The sequence below is a fragment of the Lissotriton vulgaris genome, chromosome 9 (genome assembly GCF_964263255.1).
Source record: "Lissotriton vulgaris chromosome 9, aLisVul1.2, whole genome shotgun sequence".
Lineage (NCBI taxonomy): Eukaryota > Metazoa > Chordata > Amphibia > Caudata > Salamandridae > Lissotriton > Lissotriton vulgaris.
Window position 1 is genome coordinate 440,808,396 of NC_141697.1, and position 22,702 is coordinate 440,831,097.

At 47.5% G+C, this 22,702-nt stretch overlaps 1 pseudogene; it reads right to left on the bottom strand.

Moving 5' to 3' along the window:
* Positions 1-714: 714 nt before the first annotated feature.
* On the bottom strand, positions 715-2,417 carry LOC147690255 (uncharacterized; annotated as a pseudogene).
* Positions 2,418-22,702: the final 20,285 nt, after the last annotated feature.

The window sequence follows — 22,702 nt, forward strand, 5'->3', positions numbered from 1 at the left end:
TGCAGGTCAATTTGGTGATGGATACCTTCTTGGTAAATTTATTTTTCTTCTAAACACACTTTCCCTTCATCTTCACAAATTTCTTCTGTGCAATTTTCAAATTACATTGTTTTCTATTACAGGAGATAGTGCCTATGCAGTAAGGTCTTATATCTTAACACCATACCTAAATCCAACTTCCAGGAAAGAGCAGCACTACAACCAGGCTCACATAACAACCAGTAATCTGATAGAGAGGACCTTTGGTGTGATGAAATCACGCTTTAGAATACTTCATAAAACTGGTGGAGCATTGCAAAATCAACCAGACATTTGCTGCAAAATAGTAGCAGCATGTGCAATGCTGCACAATAGAGCAACTGAGAGAGGCATAGAACTTGATGAAGAAGATGTTTTACCTCAAAATGACAATCAGCCTCCTCAACCACAAGCAAGAGCACATGGACCAGAGGCAGCAGAGGGTAGAAGGAGAAGAGCAGAGATCACACAGCATTACTTCTGAATGAGGTAGGAAGCATACTCTGATTTTTTTGGTTTTGTAATCAATGTAAATTTTAATTCAAAGTGAAACAGAAATGCATTTACTTCATGGACTTTGACTGTATCACAAACTTAATACTGTACTTTAAATCAGAAATGTTCAAATGATAATTATTGAACCATTGACAACTTTGACATTATTAATACCAATCAAGAGGCATCACAGACATAATGTCATTTCTTATGGCCACGCACTCCTAATGCCTTCCCTCCATTTTTTCCACTGTGCATGGCCATATAACTTGCATCATTCAGCTTTCTATTACTACGCCGTGTGCCACTTAAGCAATGCTCTAGTGTGCCACTCACAGCACTGCCGGCACCACTCTTCCCCATTGGTAGTTGCTCTTCTGGGGATGCATTAGACTGTGCAATTCCTGATGGATCATAGGTAGTCCCCATTCCCTTTTGAATATGTTCAAATGTTTTCATCAAGAGTACCTGGGTTGAAAGGTTCTGTTTGCAGAGGCCACATGTACAATTGGAAAGGCGAGTCATTTGCCTGTTATGAGCCTGCTTGTTGGTCAGTAGTCGTACCTGCCTTTTGCCACTTATATTTTGCTGTTTTTGCATCAATGTGCACATGGTCTCCAAAGAATTGGCAATGCGGTCAAGCTTCAATGAAGATGTTTCATGGCCTGTCTTCATTACATTTATCATTTTATTCATACAGGTAGATAAAGAACCCATTTGTTTGCTGATATGTCCCAGTTTTCCTTTAAATATTCTAATGTCTTTGCCTTACAGGCGCTGTACCTTTAGGATTTTGTCTTCCACAAGATTGCCAGTGATGGAACCCTCTCCAAAATGACCACTTTCGCTCACATTACCTCGGCGCAAAGAAAACTGCTGAAGTCTCCTTTGCCTACTCAGCCTTCTATTTGTGACTGTTGGAGTGCTTTGAGGTTGCCTTTCAGCTACATTGTCATTCTGCTCTGTTTCAGAATCAGTTTGCAGCAGTTGTCGCACTCTCTGTCTTTCCCGTTTGTAAATTGGATGTTGATGTGCTAGGGGCATTTCCCAATTGTGTTTCTTGAACTTCTTGGTTGTTGAAATCCCTCAAATCCCGCTCAATTATTTCTTGCAGTGCTTCTATGGTTTAAAAAATGCAAACATGATGTTACTTAAAGTTTGCACTTTCATTAAAATAATTAATAAAAAGTGAAATTCTACACAATCACATGATCCCAGTCTCATTCATAATAGTTCTTCATAGTAATAAAGTTTCAATTACAAATTATTGTTTGTGTGCATGATGGACTCTTCAAAACTACAACTCCCATAATGCACTGCTTTCATTTTGCTAACATTAAATAACTGTTGCTGGTAACACACAGATAACATATCATACACAACAGAATTACAATGCTGTTAATTCAACTACTTTCACAACACTCTTGAAATTTCTAGGCTCCATTCAGACAATCAAAAGCATATACAATTCAATTACCTTCAGAAGGAGTTGGAATCTCAGAAGTATCAATGTCTATCACTCCAATTACAGCCTCATTCAACAGTGTGCCTTCCACCAGATCTTCCAGGGGGGTGTTGGGTCTATCCCTGGGTGTTCCACCTCCAGTTTCCTTTGATGATTTAATCCTGTTTGCTAGCTTCTCTTTTGCACGACTGCGCAGGTCATACCATCTTTTTTGTAAATTGTTTATGTCGCGATGTGCCACTCCTACTGCGTTCACCTTTGCTTGTATGGCAATCCGTAGGTTTCTTTTAACAGCCTCAGGAACCGTCGGAGACAGCTTACCAAAAAGCTGTTCCTGTCTTGCAGTCACCTCCTCAATAAGAATTTCCAACTCTTGATCAGAAAACTTAATTTTCTTTTTCCTGGCTGGCCCCTCTTCAACAGGATTCTCATTTTTCATTTTTCAAAAGATTTGTCAGGCACACACTGCAGCAGCAACCTCCTGGGAAAGCTCACTAAGCAAACTGCCAAACCTCACCTTCAAAAAATGGAGCAGCTGTGCCTAATTGCTGTACTGGCTTTCAGGCAGTTGAATCAATGAGATTCATCATGTGTGTAATTTCGCAATTTGCGATACCGCAAAATGCGAAATCGCAATTAAGAATTCGCAATTTTACTGCGATTCGGTAAAATTTGCGATTTTTACAGAATCGCAATTAAATTGCGAAAAAAATGATGCATTGACATTTGCGATTCATTATTTGCGATTCCTTATTTTTCGCAAATATGGAATCGCAAACAAAAACGTTGATGCAACTACCTGTAGGTGTATTAGCAAGTAATCTTTAAATATTTAAATATCTGTATCAGTGTCTCACTTTGTATATAAGTGGCTGCATGGGGTAGTGAGTAGCTACATGAGTGTGTATATGAGTTATTATTTTTTTTTAAGTATCAGAATGAGTGTCTGTATGGTTCAGTGGGGAGTATTACTTAGCGCACAGATGCATGAATGACTGACTCATTGTTCGTATGTGTTTTGAAGACAGCATGTGTGCATGACTTTATAGGTGGATGAGTGTGTGTATGGGTGTGTTAGTGAGTGTGTTAGTGAGTGAATGACTGTCTCAAAAGTATCTTTATGAGTAACTACATATGTTTTAAACTAGTATAGATGAGTATTGATGTATATAAATGAGTATATGTGAGAGCGAGAGATTGTAAGAGTTCCTGTATAAATAAGTATGTGTTTCTATAAGTGATTGTTTTAGAGAGTAAGTATGTGCACGATTCTGTAGAAATTAGTGTAGTGGTGGGTGTATAGCTTTATATGCAAGTAAATGGATGTTTGATAGTTTATTTGCATGTGTGAGTAACTCTATAGATGAGTTGCGGTGTGTAATAAGATGTATAGGTGTGTGAGTACATATGATGAGTGAGTACATGTATGAGTGCCAATATAGAACTGTTAGTGAATGACTGGATATGTATGTAGATTTTTGAAATACTGAATAGGTTGTTCTAACAGGAATTGGTATCTCCATTTTTTTGAAAATTTTACTTTCTATTTTTGATCGTGTGTATCAAAGGAGAGGAGGTCTGCCACAAGGATGATGTTATCAGTGATGTCATCAGGTATGTCATTTGAGATGTCATCAGTGATGTCACTGACCATGTCATGAGTGATGTAATATGTGACATCATCAGCAGTGCATTGCGGGCGCGCAAGTTATAGTTAGCTGAACTAACTATAACAGGGGAATTTCAAAGGTTTTGTATGAGTAAAATGACCAGCTAACTATAACTGGTGTGAAACCTATGGTTTTTTCAGAGAATTTCAAAGGTTTTTAAAATGCTAATTCCTAACTATAACGTGTGTAAAACCTATGGTTTTTTCAGTGAATTTCAAAGGTTTTTTAAATGCTAATTCCTAACTATAACGTGGCTGTAACCTATGGTTTTTTCAGTGAATTTCAATAGTTTTGTAAATGAAATTTTTTTAATGTAATAATTGTTATCTTTTTTATACTGATTTACTACATTACATACATTTTTTATTCATAGATATATTATTTTTTAAATTACATTACATATTTTTAATATAAATAGATAAAAAATGTTTGTATACCTCTCTGCAACGCAGCCCCCTGACGCGTTTGCAGAGGGCAAACTAATTCCCCTTGCATATTGGGGGTCCCTGGGAGCCAACTAGCCCACCTGGTACCTCCAGTATGCGCCAGGGGGCTGCATTGCAGAGAGGTGTAATGAGGTTATGCCCCTTTTTACACCTCTCTGCAACGCAGCCCCCTGGTGCGTTTGCAGAATGGAAACGAATTCCCCTTTTATATTGGTTGTCCCTGGGGACCAACTAGCCCACCTGGAACCTCCAGAATGCACCAGGGGGCTGCGTTGCTTTTCCCCGGAGGGTGGCGGTCCCCGGGGCAGTGTGGGGGGGTTTGGGCACCCCCCACACTTCTTTATCACCTTGCATACTGGCGGTCCCTGGCAGCCAACTAGCCAACCAAGAACCTCCAGTATTCCCCAGGGGGCTGCATTGCAGAGAGGTATAATGAGGCTGCACCTTTTTTTACACCTCTCTGCAGCGCAGCACACGGGCGCGTTTGCAGAGAGTGAACTAATTCCCCTTGCATACTTGGGGTCCCTGGGAGCTAACTAGCCCACCTGGTACATCCAGTATGCGCCAGGGGGCTGCATTGCAGAGAGGTGTAATGAGGCTATGCCCCTTTTTACACCTCTCTGCAACGCAGCCCCCTGGTGCGTTTGCAGAAGGGAAACTAATTCCCCTTTTATATTGGTTGTCCCTGGGGACCAACTAGCCCACCTGGAACCTCCAGTATGCGCCAGGGGGCTGCGTTGCTTTGCCCCGGAGGGTGGCGGTCCCCGGGGCAGTGCGGGAGGGGGGGATTGGGCACCCCCACACTTCTTTATCACTATGCCCCCACAATTTGGTCCCCCTGGGGGGTAATTTTTAAATAAACATACCGGGTTTTTAAAAAAAAACATTTTTGGCCTTGGGGGTCCTTCTGGGACCCCGTGAGCAGGCCTAGGGGGTCAGGGTGCTTCTACCCTGCCCCCTTTTTGTGTTCTACACATTTGTTTTTTCTGCTTTCTTGTGCCTCGATCTACCGAGCACAAGATGGCTGCCAACACTTCCTGGTTTGAAGTGTTGAAAGCCAAGGGGCATGCAGCTCGTGCTTGAGATGTTTTTGAACTCAAAAGGGGGCAGGGTAGAAGCACCCTGACCCCCTAGGCCTGCTCAGGGGTTCCCACAAGGACCCCCAAGGCAAAAAAAAAAACAATTGGGGAGGGGAATCGGGGGGTGCGCGATTTTTTGATTTTTTTTTTCACCTTGGGGGTCCCTGTGGGACCCCCTGAGCAGGCCTACGGGGTCAGGGTGCTTCTACCCTGCCCCCTTTTTGAGTTCTACACTTTTTTTTCAGCTTTCTTGTGCCTCAGTCTACTGAGGCACAAGATGGCTGCCATCATTTTCTGTTTTGGAGTGGTGACAGACAGTGGCAGCCAATCAGCATGAAACTCGTGCACCGCAAGGTGCGCGCACGGTGCGCGCACGGTGTGCGCTTATAGATATATAATTGATTTCAACTTTAATTTTCTCAGCAACTACTGGAGGGATTTACACCATTTAAACAGAAGCGTGATCTGCATACCAGACCCTACCATTTCCCCAAATTTGGTGTAATTCCGTTCAGCGGTTCGGCTGAAGCCGTGTCTAAAGGTCCTAGGAAATTAACATGGGGAAAACACGTTTTGGGACCCCTCTTTTTTCTCGGCCCCCGCTTGACGAATCTTCCCGAGACTTTCAGGGAAGGAGCGGAGCGGGCCATCTTCTTTGAGAAATTTGCGGAGATTCATCAACCGCCAAAGTTATTCCCAATAGAATATATATATACATATAGTATCTACTGGCGGTCGTGCTGAGTACTGAATACTGAATGGCGGAGACCACATCAGCTTCTCCGTGGCCCGGCAGATCTCACACATGCCTCTGAGTCCTGAGTCATCAATGGCGAAGACCACATCAGGTTCTCCGCGGCCCGGCAGATCTCACACATGTCGCTGAGTCCTGCGTCATCAATGGCGGAGACCACATCAGCTTTTGCTGCTTCTAAGCCTGTACAACGCAAGTCAGCGCCACGTGGTGGTAGGCCACTGACGGCTATTGAACTTAGGGTGCGACTAGGCCTGGGCAAAGCACTACGCTACGCTCGCGTAGTTTGCGAAGTTTGAGCAACTTTGCACTACGCAACTATATGTAGCACAGTGCAAACATGCATAGCGTAGTGCAGCGGTCATTTTTTGCTTGCTCGCGGTCCTCAATGTCAAGTTGGCAACTGCGAGCAAGTAAAATTACATCCTGGTGAGACTTTTTCCTTGTTCGCGATCAGCAACATCAAGTTGCCAAGCGAGATCGTGGAAAATAATCTTCCCTGCGAGATTCTCAACGCGGGGAGGTCTGGTTTCTCATTGCGAGTGGTCGCGTTGAGAAACTAGCAGTCCGTGTTGAGAAAGCTGCTGCTCGAGGAAAAATCTCCTTGAACGGCAGAAAACTACAGCTTGCACTGTGCAAGATGCCGTTTTCAATGATTGCACAGTGCAGGATGCTTGTCCGCACTGTGCAATCATTGATAACGGCATCTTGCACAGTATGAACATGCTACTACGCAGTTCGCGTAGTGCTACGCATAGCTCGCGTAGTGCGAAGTGCACTTTGCGTAGCTTCGCGAAGCGCTACTTCGCAAACTACACCCAGCCCTAGGTGCGACTAACCCTGTGGAACTCAAGTCCGTGCCACGTGGTGGTAGGCCCCTGATGGCCACATGACCTTCAGGTGGCACTAACCCTGTGCATCTGAAGTCCGCACTACGTGGTGGCTTGCCCCTGACGGCCAAACAGCTCAGGGTGCGACTAACCTTCTGCGCAACTTTTCATGGACTCTTTTTGATTGAGACCCGTGGAGTGTCCAACATCCAGTCAGCACCGGCAATAAAGGATGTGACGTGGTAGATCCATTATATTTCCGTGGTCACATGGCCTGTGACGCATGTGCCGGATGGGTGTGTGCAAACCTGCTTCCAGGCAGTGGCCGTGAAATGTTGAGAACTAGACCACTGACATGCACACCAACAGCGAGTACGCCTGCGAAAGGTAGCTATGTGGGGCCAACGTCGGAACGTAATCGGAGTGGCGTGGCGTGGCGCTGTGTATGACGGAACAGGGCAGGGATAGCCACAATGACGTAAACGGCTCGTAGTACAGCATCTGAGTCGAGCAGATGATCCGCAGCTGTCCCTCTGCGAGCCTGGGTGCGAACTGTTCATAACTCACACTACATAAGTATTGAAAAATAATTTTTGTGATTCAGTCCGTCAGCTGGCATCTGTCCGAGGCATTTGTGAAAACATACCAGAGTTCTTTCTGTGAGAGATACCTCTTGACGCTGCCTCTCCCCACATCATCAGGTAATGCACCCTCTTCCCACATTACCAACATACCCCAACAACCTTCTTGGGCCCGGAAGTGGCCCTGTGTGGTTGGACAAAGAAGAATCTTAGTCACATATAGATTTACATATAAAACATTGTATTTAAAAAAAAAACAACAAATAAAACTGGAGGGAGTCTGGTGCTGTGGTCGCTACCACAAAGTTGGGGCCACTGCCATTCAGGACTCAGGACACCGTTACACATGTGGGATCAGCTTGCATTAAATAGGGTTTATGGCACCAGAAGCATTGAGACTGTATGAGCCTGTGATGATGCTTGCTGTGGACGGGTCACACTGGGAGCAATGTGTCCTGCCTACAGGACTGTGTAATGTATAATCAGGACTCTATCTGAATTGTGAGGCCTGCTGACCCTAGTGTAGGCCAGAGGTAGCGGTGAGGAAGGGCCCACAGCCATATGCATACGTTGGTGGCCTCTCCGGCCTGGGTGGTGCAGGTTCAGTGGTACCACGTGTCGCCGGCCTTCCATATGCAACTACACCTCACTTATTGAAGGGAGTCTGATGCTGTGGTTTCTGTCACGAAGTTCGGGTCACTGCCATTCAGAACTCAGGACACAGTTACACATGTGGGATCGGCTTGTATTAAAGAGGGTTAGTGGGATTATGTGTCGCCGACCTTGCATATGGAAATATGCCTCACTGATCGAAGGGAGTCTGATGCTGTGGTCACTGCCATGGACATGGGGTGACTGCCATTCAGGACTCAGGACACAGTTACACATGTGGGATGGGCTTGTGTTGAACAGGGTTAGTTGGCACCACGTGTCCAAAATTTTAATTGTGAGCTCTGCTACCCACAGTGTAGACCGCTAATGAGAGTTCGTTTGCACTTGAAAATGAATTTGGTGATTGTACTAAAGCTATAACTGATATAAAAAATGTTCTATAAGAAAGGATACTAAAAGGATATTATGTAGATTTGAGGCCTGTGATAGTTACTTGCCTAGTGGAGTCTGTAGTTAATGAATGAATGTTAGATTTGGGGGTCTCTAGTTGGCACAGGTAGGTACTTGTGACAAATAGGGACCTTTGCCTCTAGTCAGGAGAAGGGGGTACACTCCTAAAATAACCCCTGCTCAACCCCTTGGTAGCTTGGCACAAGCAGACAGGCTTATCTCAAAGGCAGTGTGTAAAGCATTTGTTACCACACCTTATCAAGTGACAACACTACAGATGGACATCACACAGTTGTATATTAAAAATAAGTATTCTTTATATAGACTTAACACAAGACCGCAAACAACAAAAATCCACAATACTATACTTAAGATGGTAGTTTTAGCTTAGTTCTGTTCAGTTCTTCAGATGCGACACTTTAAGTCAATGTACCTTGTGATGCGTTGCGCTTTCACAACAAGCAGTGTTTCAGCGATGGAAATGCGGCAAAATTCTGGTGCAGAGAAATAAAGACATGAAGATCTTCCAGATGCGGCACGCTTCTCTGATAATGCGAGAAGTCTCGATCCGATGCGTCAGATGCAGCGGTGACACCCTGGTTGAGCGATGCAATGGCAACAGCCTCGGCTGTGACACTCTTCTCCGACGTTTGCGAGAGGCTTCCCAGCAGCTCCGACAACTACAGCGGCAACATCCAAGATGCAATGGCAGCAGCTTCGACGGCTGCACGCTTCTCCGTGGATGCAAGGTGCTTTTCTTGATGCTGTGCAATACGACAGCTACAGCGGTGACATCCACGATGCGACGGCAGCAGCAGCGATGGCGACACGCTTCTTCCTCATTGCGAGACACTTCTCTCGATGTGGTGTAATACGACAGCTACAGTGGTGACATCCAAGATGTGACGGCAGCAGCAGTAATGGCGCCACACTTCTTTCTCTTGAGTCGCGCTTTCAGCTCCTTGCAATACACATTCCCCAGAAGGCCCCAAAACAGCAGCAGGCACTTCCAAAGAATTCTGAGGAGCTGGGGCTTGAAGTCTGTTGTCCCTGAGACTTCAGCAGATGGCAAGCTCTATTCCAAGCCCTTGGAGATCCTTACAAGTTGAAAATAAAGTACACAAAGTTCCTTTCTCCTTCCTTTGGCAGTCAGGCAATCACTGTAGGCAAATCCCCCAAGCAGCACTTTCAGCTCAGGGATAGTCTCTCCTCAGTTTCTTCAGGTTTCTCTCCTCAGTAAAGATTTCTTGTCTGTCCAAAAGTGATCTAATTTCTTGGGATCAGGGTCCCAATATTTATATCCCAAAATCCTTTGTCCTCTGAGGGCAGAGGGGTCTTTGCCCAGTCCAAACCAGTTCTGGAGCACTCTGTTGACAAGAATCCTTCTTTCCTTTCACAGTGCAGGGCAGAAACATTAGATGCACCACAGGAGGTGGAGCAGTGCAGGGCAGAGACATCAGCCGCGCCACAGGAGGTGGAGCCAGCATTTTGGAAGGCAGGCGCAGCCCTATTCAGGTCCTAGGTGCAACTCCTCCCATCTATCTAGATGCAGATCTCTCTATTCACCACTGGGCTGACTCATTCTGTCTCCTGAAATCCCCCAGCCCTGTCACTCAAACTCCAGACAAGGAATACACAACCTAGCAGAAGCAGGCTTGGATAATTAGACAAGAAAATACCTGCTTTCTAAAAGTGGCATTTTCAAACACAGAATGTTAAAACCAACTTTACTAAAAGATGTATTTTATCATTCTGAGTTCAGGCATACTAAACTCGAATTTCTACCATGGCCCCTGAGTCAGTTAGGATTATAAAACGTAACAATCTAACTGTCCATTCTGGCCAATGGAGAACAGTTAGCCTTGCAATAGAGAAAAACTAAAATGGCCGTATTTCACGATTAGGACATGCTACACACACCAGGGCATGTCCTACCTTATACTTACAATGCTCCCTTCCCTTGGGCCTACCATAGGGGAGTCCGATATGAAGAAAAGGGAAGGTTTAGGGACTGGCACGTGGGTGCACTTGCCCAGTCAGCATGACAGTACCAGACTGCACACAGGCTCTGCAATGGCAGACCTTAGACAATTTTATAAGGCTGGTTCTGTGGGTGGCAGAACCAGTGCTGCAAGCCCACTAGCAGCATTTGGTTAACAGGCCCTGGGAACTCCTGGTGTACTGTACTAGGGTCTGGCAAGTAAACCAAATAGTCAATCATGGGATCACCAATTCATACATTAATTTACAATAGGGAGCACTTGCACTGTAGCTCTGGACAGCAGTTGCACAGTGCTCTAAGCATCTAACACCAGCAAAAACACATGAGGCAACAGCAAAAATGGAAGAGAGACCCACGCCAATGGTGCCAGGTCTAACAATGAAGTAATAATTTTAATTGTGAGCCTTACTGAGTGCAGTGTAGGCATATCATGAAAAGATGAAATAAGTATAGAATACACTGACGAAGTGTTGTATTTTCTGAGTACAATCTTGTTGTTAGAAATTAGCATTTAAAATTGGAATTGCGAGCGGTACTGCCTGCAGTGTAGACTGCTATTGAGTGTTGGTTTGTACTTGAAGATGAATTTGGTCATTGTAGTAAAGCTATAACTGATATAAAAAAAGTGTTTGAAGCAAGGATACTAAAAGATTATTATGTAGGGTGTAGGACTGTGATAGTTACTTGCCTACTGGACTCTGTAGTTGCATATGGAAATATGCTTCACTGATCGAAGGGAGTCTGGTGCTGTGTCCTGAGTCCTGAATGGCAGTCACCCCATGCCCATGGCAGTGACCACAGCATCAGACTCCCTTCGATCAGTGAGGCATATTTCCATATGCAAGGTCGGCGACACGTAATCCCACTAACCCTCTTTAATACAAGCCGATCCCACATGTGTAACTGTGTCCTGAGTTCTGAATGGCAGTGACCCAGGACACAGTTACACATGTGGGATCACTTGTGTTGAACAAAGTTAGTGGCACTACGTGTCGCAGGCCTTGCTTATGGAAATATGCCTCACTGATCAAAGGAGTGTGCTGCTGTGGTCACTGCCATTCAGGACTCAGGACACAGTTACACATGTGGGATTGGCTTGTGTTAAAGAGGGTTAGTGGGACTACGTGTCACCGGCCTTGCATCTGGAAATATGCTTCACTGATCAAAGGGAGTGTGGTGATGTGGTCGCTTCCACGGTCTTGGGGTCACTGCCATTCAGGACTCAGGACACAGTTACACATGTGGGATCGGATTGTGTTAAAGAGGGTTAGTGGCACCAGGTGTCGCCGCCGTTGCATATGGAAAATGCCTCACTGATCAAAGGGAGTCTGGTGCTGTGGTCGCTTCCATGGACTTGGGGTCACTGCTTTTCAGGACTCAGGGCACAGTTACACATGAGGGATCGGCTTGTTTTGAACAAAGTTAGTGGCACTACGTGTCGCTGGACTTGCATATGGAAATATGCCTCACTGATCATAGGGAGTCTGGTGCTGTGGTCGCTGCCACGGACTTGGGGTCACTGCCATTCAGGACTCAGGACACAGTTCCCCATGTGGGATCGGCTTGTGTTGAAGATGGTTAGTGGCACCATGTGTTGCCGGTCTTCCACATTGTAGACCAGAGGTAGAAGTGAGCAAGGGCCCACAGCCATGGGCAGATGTTGGTGGCCCCACCGGCCTGCGTAGTGCAGATTTAGTGGCACCACGTGTCACTGGCCTTCCACATGCAAATACCCCTCACTGATTGAAGGGAGTCTGGTGCTGTGGTCGCTGCCACGAAGTTGGGGTCGCTGCCATTCAGGACTCAGGACACAGTTACACATGTGGGATCAGCTTGTGATAAAGAGGGTTAGTTGGCACCACGTGTCGCTGGCCTTCCACAGTGTAGGCTGGAGGCAGCGGTCAGCAAAGGCCCACAGCCACGTGACGTTGACTTGAGCTGCACAGATTGGGAACATTTGGTCTTCTTAACCCATTATAGTCTCTTACACAATTTGCGTCGCTGCTAATCTTGAATTGTGAACCGTGCTAACCCCAGTGTAGGGCAGCGGCAGCGGTCAGGATGTGCGCACAGCCACTTAGCGTTGAGTTGAGCTGCACAGTTAGTGGCACCTGGAGCACTCAGCGTGTGCGCACCCTGCGATGATACGTGGTCCCGGTAGGCCGCATTGGGAGCAATGTCTTTTGTCCAATGAATTCTGCCTTGATAAGGCCACATGGCGATGACTTATGGTGCAGTGAGTTAGAGGCACCTGAAGCACACAGCGTGTGCGCAGCCTGTGATCATGCGTGGTCTGTGCGGGCCGCACTGGTAGCAACGTGTCTTGCGTTCTGGACTGCGTTATCTGCAATCGACAATGCATCTGAATTGTGAGCCCTGCCATCAGCAGTGTAGATCGAAGGCAGTAGTCGGTATAGACATAAGTCTGGGGTGGTGTGCTGCTGGGTTTGCAGGGGGCTTGTGTGGAGGAGGCCTATGGTCATGGTGGCAGCCACGTGCCAGGGTGAGGGCCACTGCTCTGGCAGACTCATTGGTCTTCCCACAAGTGAACCACGCCCAGGGCCTGGCCTATTTATTCATACACCTACGGTGGAGTGGCGTATGTTGGACCAGCCCACTCCGCTTCCGCTTCCAGGGGGGGACAACACAGCTACATGACTGAGATCTTCCCCTCTGCCTGAGGTAACATGGTTGCATCCACTGTGCACTACACTACAAGTATCAATAGTATATCTCCACATGGAGAGGTTTGTGCTGTGCATCGTGAGTTCTGTGCAGCAAATCAGCGTTACACTTGGCATTGTGTGCATTATTGTTGATGGGTGACTTGCCTCCTTCATACATAGTTGATTGCCACATCTCCCAACATTCAGCTATTGTGCGGCTGAGGGGCCATGGCATTTTGGGAAGGTCCGTTGTCCTGTTTTGTGCTGCCTCGGTGGTAGTAGGGGGGGTGTGCTGGGAGGGGAGGTTCTGGTAGTGGTGGCGCTGGGTGTTGTGGCCTTGTTGGGTGTCGGAGCTGCATGATCAGTAGCTTCATCACATGTTGGTCTTTAGATGTGGCTGTGAGTTGGGTCCAATTCACGCAGTAGATAGTCTAATTTCTAATTTCTAATTTAAAACATTTGTAGAGCGCAGCGTATACCGTACGGTTTCTTGGCGCTAGTAGTTCGTTTGACACCTGAAGAAAATAAGACCAGTCTTGGGAAGGGAGGGGCATTATACAGGGAAGGCTTGTTTGAAGAGAAAGGTTTTTAAATCCTTGCGGAACGAAAGATAATGGGTAGAATAGCGGAGGTGATCAGGGAGGGAATTCCAAAAAGTGAGGGCAAGAGTGGCAAAGTTGGTTCCGCCCCGGAGGAGGGACTTGGAGGAAGAACGAAGCTCTCTAGAGGGGACGTATTCCTTTAGTGATGAGGCAATAAAGGCAGGGGCAGTGCCTTGTCGGGCCTGAAAGACCATACACCCGGTCTTAAACAGGGAACGTTCTTTAACCGGGAGCCAGTGAAGCTCTTTGAGGAGGGGTGTGGAATGGTGGTACCGTGGGAGACCATAGACCAGACGGGCCGCCTGGTTCTGAACCAACTGGAGTCTCCGCAGGCTATATAATGGGATGCCGTTGTAGATGGCATTAGCGTAATCTAGCCTCGAGATGACCAGTGCAGCCATGATCACCTTAAGTGCCTGTGGGGAAAAAAAACGGGAAACAGAGCGGATAGTGCGAAGAGTGAGAAAGCAGGAAGATACAACGGTGCTGACTTACACCAGTTAAAGGTTGACGTTAATTTGTTACTGCTAACTTGGCTTATCGCCTGCATTTTGGATCGCATTGCAGATTTGGATGGTCATAAAAAATATGGGGACGTGGTGTTTTTGTGTTTTTTTTGCATGGGAACGCCTACTTTCCATATCATTAGCGTTAGTTGTGCCATTGGTTTCAGTCACGTTATAGTTAGAAATTAGCATTTAAAAAACCTTAGACATTCACAAAAAAAACCATAGATTTCAGGGACTTTATAGTTAGTTGGATATTTCACTCATACAAAACCATAGAAATTCCCCTGTTATAGTTAGTTGAGCTAACTATAACTCACGTCCCTGCAATGCACTGCTGATGACGTCACATATTACATTATTCATGACCTGGTCAGTTACATCACTGATTACATCATCCACGTAAAAATCTGATGCACCTCATCAGACCCTAATACAACACTTGATACACCCTCTCTAAAATACAGACTATCATGTTCGAAACCATGAACACACCAATACCAGTTAGTACATATCCACTCACTAATTCCTAGGTCTACACACACATCCATTTATTCACTGATACAGTCATTCATACATACAGTCAGCCATCAATACAGCATTATCATATCTACTCACATATCTATATAGACACTCACAAACCGTCTCTCATTCATAGAGTTATTCACACACCTAGTCAGTCATGGAAATAATCAATCACACTTTCATTTACTCACCTGTACAGTAATACACATACCACCTCACTTCTTTAAACATATACTAATACATACTTACACTCTAATACAATAACTACTACAAGCACACACTGATCCATACAGGCACTCTCACAATCACTCACTCTTAAATATAGTCATTTATACAGTCCAACATTCACATATACTGCCTTTCACATATGGAGTTACTCACACATGTACCACTGAGGCATCCATTCACTCACCAACACACCCATACACAAACTCACCCAGCCATACAGCCTTTCACAGATACAGACTTGAATACATATACCCAGTGAATTATCCACTCACACATCTATGCACAGAGCCACAACCCCCACCCACCCACACAGACACTCAGGCACCCACACAGATACTCAGACAACCAATCAATAGCCCATATTGATCCTCATTTAGCTGCTAACCAACCCATGCAACCGCTTACACACCAACTGACAACCTGAACTGTGTGAATGTCTGTATCAGTCGCTAACACATGCATTAAGTAAGACAGAATTAACCACTCACTTATACAGTCAGTCACACTCCTACTGAATCATCCTGTTTGACTCTTATACACCCATTCATTCTTCAATACACCATGGCATATATATATAAAACATATTTTCATTTTATAGAAACACATAGTCACTGGATGATTTCATCAGTGATGTCATTTGAGATGTCATCAGTGATGTCACTGACCATGTCATGAATGATGTAATATGTGACATCATCAGCAGCGCATTGAAGGGGCGCAAGTTATAGCTAGCTCAACTTACTATAACAGGGGAATTTCTTTGGTTTTGTATGAGTGAAATGTCCAACATTCTATAACATCCCTGAAACCTATGGTTTTTTCAGTGAATATATATATACATATATATATATCCACAGGATTCTCTTCATTTCAAAGAAGATGATCGAGCCACTCCAACTAGGTACTTCAAAGATTTTCTTTTTTCGGGCAAAAAGACGCATTTCGAGCACACAGGCTCTTGGTCACATGACCTTTGTTCCACATTTCATCATTAAATACTTTTAGAAACAAAATGAAAGAAAGACTCTGTGTTTAAAAGATCACACAGGTCCCGTGTCAGTATACAAATAGAATGAAATTCATTGTTGCAAGACACAATTTAAATTTAAACAAAGGAGTTTGTACTGGCTTGGTCATTTATATGATAAAGTAATTGAAACCGCTGTTTATGTGGCATTATAACATAGAAAAATACCCTGCAGTAATCACACCACAATATGGGCGGTATCACAGGTTTAGGACCTTCTGTTTCCTTATATAGATATACTAGCAGCCCGCCCCGGCGTTGCCCGGGGCAGAAAGGGCTGGGGGCAGCATCGCAGCAGGAGAGGCGCAGCAGACTAGCCGTTTTGTTGGTCCTGTCCGCTTCTGCCCACGCTTTGTTTTCCCCGACGTCCCGACTTTGTGGAAAAGGCTTTCTGAGCACTCAGTGTTCATGGCCCCCGCCCATCGTAGGTCCTGGCGGCTTCTGCCTACGCTTTGTTTCCCCCGACGTCCCGACTTTGTGGAAAAGGCTTTCTGAGCACTCAGTGTATGGGCCGGGATGCCCGCCACCCCTCCCAACACCAATTCCCCATGGGAGGAGACAGACACAGGTTTGAACTTTTGGAAGGCGGGGGAACCTTACCCTCCCGGCGGTATTTATTAAAATATGAAACAAAATTTAAAACTTTAAATTAAAACGTTTCATGAATCATGTACAATTTTAACTTCCATTACATTTTGATGAAGACAAGCTTTTTGGCTAACCTTAACAAATCTCTAATACAAAGGTTTCCTAGCCGAGTCTAGCATCCTGCAAATGCATAACATTCTAAGATAAAATTGTACAACCTAGCATTAAGGGCCAACGGCAAGGTCTTAACCGGTGTCAGATCCCTACTACCAAATTCCCGCCCTCACGGTGTGAGTGGCGCATGCGCAGAGGACTTTACCCTTGCAGCCAACTGTAACTTCCCTTGTCGTGGGGGCCCCCTTTCACTCGACGCCATCTTAAGGTCGTCCGAGTCCTCGTGCGAGGTATCCGTAAGAAGGACAGCATGGACTCCCCCCCTTCCCCACACTCTCTTCCGCCAGAGCGGATATCCGGCCCCCGGGAAATTCGTAGGAAGGGCATATAGCCGTCTCCCCCTGGGAGGGGCCTATGGCCGTCTCCACCTGGGCGACCCATCCGTAGTGGGTGCCGCCCCCCGTGGGAGGGGCCAATGGCCACCTCCCCCGGGTGCTCCCATCCATACTGGGTGGCGCCCCCCCTAGGGACCTTGAAATCACTGCTCACCGATCATGACCTTACCGCCCGACCAAAATAAATACGACAGTTGCTTTTTACCTACTAAGGAGAGAAAATACGCCTAATCTGTAACAGCTTGACAATTCGCCAACTTTGACATTGCTACAAAGGAAAAAAGTCCTAAAGCACAAGACAATCATTATTTATTTACTCCATCCCTCTACGTTTCTACAAAGGAAAAAAAAGGCCTACAAGCATCTACTCAATCAAAGGCATACATCTATGATGCAGAAATGACTGTATCTTTTTATTACACTCGAATAAACACCAACAATTACTTTATTCCACAAACATTGCAAACAGGGGCTGGTGGGTGGGTCAAAATTGCAGCTTGTTCCCTAGAGGGCTCACGAGCGACGAGTGGTGCAGCCTTCAGAGCACTGGAACAAGAGGAAGCTTCATTGAATTCCCGCTCTATTTATCCTTCTGCGGGAGGGCGGGGGCCCGCCTCAGGTACGCCCATCCGTGCACGGACTTCCGGGCGGGTGTCTGGGCCAACCTCTTCTGGGCGGGAGGGGCGTGCTCCGGCTACGCCGCTTCGGGCATACCAGCCGGGACACGCCCCCGCCCACAATAGTTTCCCGGGGGATCGGGGCACCCATCCATACGTTCGGGGGGACCGAGTGGTCTTCCATTTCCATATGGGCCGGGATGCCCGCCACCCCTCCCAACACCAATTCCCCATGGGAGGCGACAGACACAGGTTTGAACTTTTGGAAGGCGGGGGGGGCCTTACCCCCCCCGGCCGTATTTATTAAAATATGAAACAAAATTTAAAACTTTAAATTAAAACGTTTCATGAATCATGTACAATTTTAACTTCCATTACATTTTGATGAAGACAAGCTTTTTGGCTAACCTTAACAAATCTCTAATACAAAGGTTTCCTAGCCGAGTCTAGCATCCTGCAAATGCATAACATTCTAAGATAAAATTGTACAACCCAGCATTAAGGGCCAACAGCAAGGTCTTAACCGGTGTCAGATCCCTACTACCAAATTCCCGCCCTCACGGTGTGAGTGGCGCATGCGCAGAGGACTTTACCCTCGTAGCCAACTGTAACTTCCCTTGTCGTGGGGGCCCCCTTTCACTCGACGCCATCTTAAGGTCGTCCGAGTCCTCGTGCGAGGTATCCGTAAGAAGGACAGCGTGGACTCCCCCCTTCCCCACACTCTCTTCCGCCGGAGCGGATATCCGGCCCCCGGGAAATTCGTAGGAGGGGCATATAGCCGTCTCCCCCTGGGAGGGGCCTATGGCCGTCTCCCCCTGGGTGACCCATCCGTAGTGGGTGCTGCCCCCCCCGTGGGAGGGGCCAATGGCCGCCTCCCCCTGGGCGCTCCCATCCATACTGGGTGGCACCCCCCCTAGGGACCTTGAAATCACTGCTCACTGATCATGACCTTACCGCCACAGGCCGGATAGTTGACCGACTATCCGGCCCCCCCACACCTCCTAAAGGTCATGTCTCCTCAGTGCCACTAGCCATGCTACGAAGTCTCCTATGATTAAGTCATTCCCAGCCCTGGACAGGTGCACCCCATCATTCAAATAATAGTGATCACCCCGAATACACCCATGGGGAATGCTTTGTAAATGAGTAGAGCGAAACAGTTTCTCAATCTTGTTGTTGACCCTCTTTACCGAGTGGTTCAACGCCGACACAGACAAACCCCCCCGCCAAATTCTTCTGGGAATCATTTGGGACCAGGCAATCGTACACCCCGGGAGCCTCTTGGCCAACCAACTGACTGCTGACAATATGTGCTCTACTAACACCCGTCTTCCCAGTCTTACCAAGTCATTGTCTCCCAGATGCACTATGATTACATATGGCGGTGACCTGTGCCGCCCTAAGAGTTCCTCCACAAAGCTCTGAAACCGGTCAAAGCAGAGGCCTCCTTTCCCATGGAAGGTCACTCTGAACCCATATTCCTCAGATGCGTGAGTCGCGTCACCTGCATTGAATATGTCCCCGGCACGCCTAACGTATGAGTGGCCCACGACCCATACCACTTGATCTCCAGTCGGTGATCCATTCTCACTGGTCCTCTGGTGTTGGGCCGATCCCAATTTTCGCCTCAAGTTACAGGTTTACGAAACTGTAATCCAAACAAAAGACAACAAGCGTGAGTGCATTTCATCAGTCTTTTACAACATGTGCAGTCGCACATACCTCTTGAAACAGTTCGAGGACCAACGGCCTAACTGTTTCACTTCCTCTGTACACAGACCCCGAGCTGTAGCCTCAGTAGCGGCCCCTATTCTGAATGAGTGGGTCCCAAAATCACACGGGTTCAAGCCCGCCGCCGCAATTGTAATTGCCAGCACCCTCCGAAATTGAAATCTTGCCAACGGGGTGCCATCCTCGTGTCTAAGCAGGGTCCCCCCCCATGTTGTCAACCTCTGTGCCATGTAGTCCTCCAAATACCTTACTGGACAACTGGGGTTCCCCCGAGCGCGCTGCAGCACCACACTACTCCCCAAAGTCTCCTGGTCTGTCTTTGACCTGGCTATCGAGATCAGCAGAGAATCGCCCGTTATTTGGACGTGATCCCTGCGTAGACCTCCCCCCACGTCCTTCTAATTCCTCGCCACGATTTCACTTACCCGCATGGCCCCATGGAATGCCAATGCGAAAGCCGCGCGGAACAGAATTACCTCACTGTGCGAGGAGCATGTCTCATCCAGTTTCGCTAGTAGCAAGGACAATCTGTCTAACCCAATCGGGTGCCTTGTATCCTGTCTGCGACCCTCCAGGCGCTGCCAGCCGCGGAGTGCCTTCCTGACTAAGAAGGAACCCGTCGGGTCCCGAATCCCGTGGAGCTGTGCCATGAATGATATGGCAGCCCTATACCTGTTGGCGGTTGCCGCCGATCGGCCTTCCTTATGAAGTGCCACCAGAAACCGGAGCAAGGACTCTTCCCGCCCCCACCTATGCCCCCCTACCAGCCCTAAAAAGGCGCAGTATGAACGGAACGCTCCTTCATAAGCTTTCCTCGTCCTGGGCGCTAAACTGGCTGCCACGAGGTCTTGTAGTCCGGGGCACCGATCTGCCATAGTGCTTCGGGGAAAGGTGCCGCCACTAGTTCCGCTGTGGGTAGATAACCCCTGAAAGCCTCCATGTGTGAACGAGAGAGTGCATCAGCTGCATTATTCAGTACACCCGGCACATGCCTTGCCCTGAATTGTACATTCAATCTCATGCATCGCAATACAATTTCTTTCAACAGTCTTAAGATCCACTTGCAGCGTGCAGCCTGGTGATTAATGCACTCGACCACCGTCATGTTGTCTGACCAAAACACCACTGAGCGGTCCCTAAAGTCTTCCGGCCATGCCATCAGAGCCACCCAAATGGGGAATAGCTCCAAGAATCCAATGTTACCTGTCAGGCCGCTTGCGTGCCACCACGCCGGCCATGTTTGTGACGACCACCAGTTTCCAAAGATTGCGCCAAACCCCACGCTCCCCGCCGAGTCGGTCCACAATCCCAGTTCGTCCGACGAGGCTGGGGGTTTGTTCCACACCACTCGACCGTTGAAATCCACCAGGAATGCCAACCAAATGCGCATGTCCTGGCGAACCTCTGCCGACAGTCTAGTGCGGTGGTGTCCTTCTTTAAGGCCCACCATAGCCTGTGCTATGGAAAGTGAGAAAGGGCGAGCCATCGGCATCACTCTTAAGGCAAAATTAAGCTGACCCACTGTCTGTTGTAATTGATGTAGGGTCACCTTTTCTTTTTGGAGACATCGTACCAAGGAAGCCCTGAATTTGTCCACCTTCTCAACCGGCAGACGGAAACACCCCTCCACCGAGTCTAGTTCAATCCCCAGAAACTCCAGTGAGGTAAATGGCCCCACCGTCTTACCTGGCGCCAATGGGACCCCAAAATCCCGCATGAGTGTGCAGAAGTCCTGCAGCGCTTGTGCACAGTCCTGAGTGCCCGCCGGGCCCAGGAAAAGGAAATCATTCAAATAGTGCATCACCTGTCTATGCCCTGTGGCCTCGGTGAATGCCCATTCCAAAAAGGAGCTAAACATTTCAAAATAAGCACATGAAATTGAACAACCCATGGGCATACATTTGTCCATGTAATACTTTCCTTGAAACGTGAATCCCAGCAGGCGCTAGTCCTGAGGGTGTACCGGGAGTAACCTGAATGCAGATTCAATGTCTGATTTCGCTAACAATGCACCGGGGCCTAGGCGATTCAACAGCACGACTGCGTCATCGAACGATGCATATCTCACTGAGCATACCTCGGGGTCAATCGCCTCATTTACCGAGGCCCCCCTAGGGGCCGATAGATTGTGGATGAGTCTATACTCCCCCGGGTCTTTCTTCGGAACCACTCCTAACGGAGAACACACAAATTCCGCAACTGGCGGGCAGATAAATGGACCTGCTAGTCGCCCCAAGCTAACTTCTTTCGCTATCTTTCTGGCGGCCACCGCCGGATTGTGCTGAATAGACAGCTGGTTCTTACAGGAGGGGCTCCCCCGTAAATTGCCCGCCGGGATCTTGAAGCCATATAGAAAGCCATTCCTCAAAGTCTCGGTGGACGCATGATCTGGGTATCGGTTCAGCCAAAGGGTCAAAGCCAAGATATCAACGGGCGAAGATGTTTGCTTTCGAGGCACCGCATCAATCCTGCTTGGATCCCACCTTTCCTCCCGCACCATTGGTCTTGGATCGGCAACTGGTTTCCGGGTGTGAGGAATTCCCACAGCCCGAACAAGCATGCCGGAACCTACACGTTCCTTGAGGCCTGGTACAGGTTCCTTTGTTGAATCCCCAACAAACCCCCCGCTTGCCTCCATTCCCGCCAGACCTAGGATGGGGATCCCCCCCGGCGCTCGCGACGGCTTCTGATGGAATGCCCCAGAGCCACTCGTGCTTGGTACCGAAGTACCCGCCGGTCCCGGCAAGAGCTGAGCATGCCATGACACTGTATCCAAACAATCCCATGTCAAGGCCTCGTTAAACTCCTTCGCTTTTCTAAAGGTAACATCGTAACCCTTCCATTCATTTCCCCTGTACATTGCATGGAAATTCATGATCCTGTTCTGATAACATGCTAAGTCAGTCAACACTTCCGGTTTACGCTCCCCAATAATTGCCATGAAAATAGAAAAGGCCCTGACCCAGTTCACCATGGTCTCATCGACCCTGAATTCCGCCATCTTGGCCCGCCATACGCTGGGGTGCCATAGATCTTTCTGGGTCTTTGCATATTCTAACTCCCGATGGTCAGTCAAAAGTGAAAACATGTTAATATACGTATCTCCCCACATCATCTCTTTTGTAGCCATGGGAATGTGTTGCGATAAACTTTCCCGCCTTGAAGGTACTGGACCCTTCCCCACCAATGGCAACGCTCTCTTACCGGCTTCAGCCGTCTTCCCAGCCGTGTCCGTTGTCTTCGCTCGACTGTCAGCCATGACCCCCATCACCACCTGCGGGGGAATAGAAGGTACATTCGC